Here is a 538-nt window from a genome sequence, read left to right as displayed (position 1 = left end):
TAGTCAACCATACAATATCGTCGCAATGTTGACATTGAGGTATTTAGTCAAGAATATTGTGATATTTGATTTTCTCAATATTGCCCAGCCCTAGGTCCAAGCATCACCAGGGGCTCTACACATGAACTCCAGCATTGAGAACATTGTGTGTGTACACAGAGTTTACTAAAAAAAAAAAGGTTTTGAACAACTCACTTTAGCAGTTTGTTTTTCCGCTTGCCGCCATCTTGCCAGTACAAAAGAGTTGATCTCTGCTGAATGCAATGTGACATGCAGGAGAGTAAAGATGGGAAGCTCCTAATGCTTACTTACATATAAATGCACGGATCATTCATTATTTTGTTGTTAGTGGAAAACAATATTGACCTTGTACTTGAAACAGGAGCCTCATATAAGAATGTCTTTTCCTCCTATGGAGTCTGTCCCGTGCATTCAGAGATCGATTCTTTTTGACTGGTGAAATGGTAGTGTCCCCAGGAAACACTCTGTGTATACAAACAATGTTCTCAGTGCTGAGTTCATGTGTAGAGCCCCTGGT

General features: G+C 40.1%; 1 protein-coding gene across 11 annotated transcripts in view; it reads left to right on the top strand.

The window, feature by feature from the left end:
• The window catches only part of trpm3 (transient receptor potential cation channel, subfamily M, member 3), a 168,439-nt gene that overhangs the window by 92,294 nt on the left and 75,607 nt on the right, over nt 1–538 (top strand). The window lies entirely within an intron of this gene.

Source organism: Etheostoma spectabile, chromosome 5, assembly GCF_008692095.1.
Source record: "Etheostoma spectabile isolate EspeVRDwgs_2016 chromosome 5, UIUC_Espe_1.0, whole genome shotgun sequence".
Taxonomy (NCBI): Eukaryota; Metazoa; Chordata; class Actinopteri; order Perciformes; family Percidae; genus Etheostoma; species Etheostoma spectabile.
The sequence above is the reverse complement of the archived record's forward strand: the minus strand, read 5'-3'. Positions and strand labels throughout refer to the sequence as shown.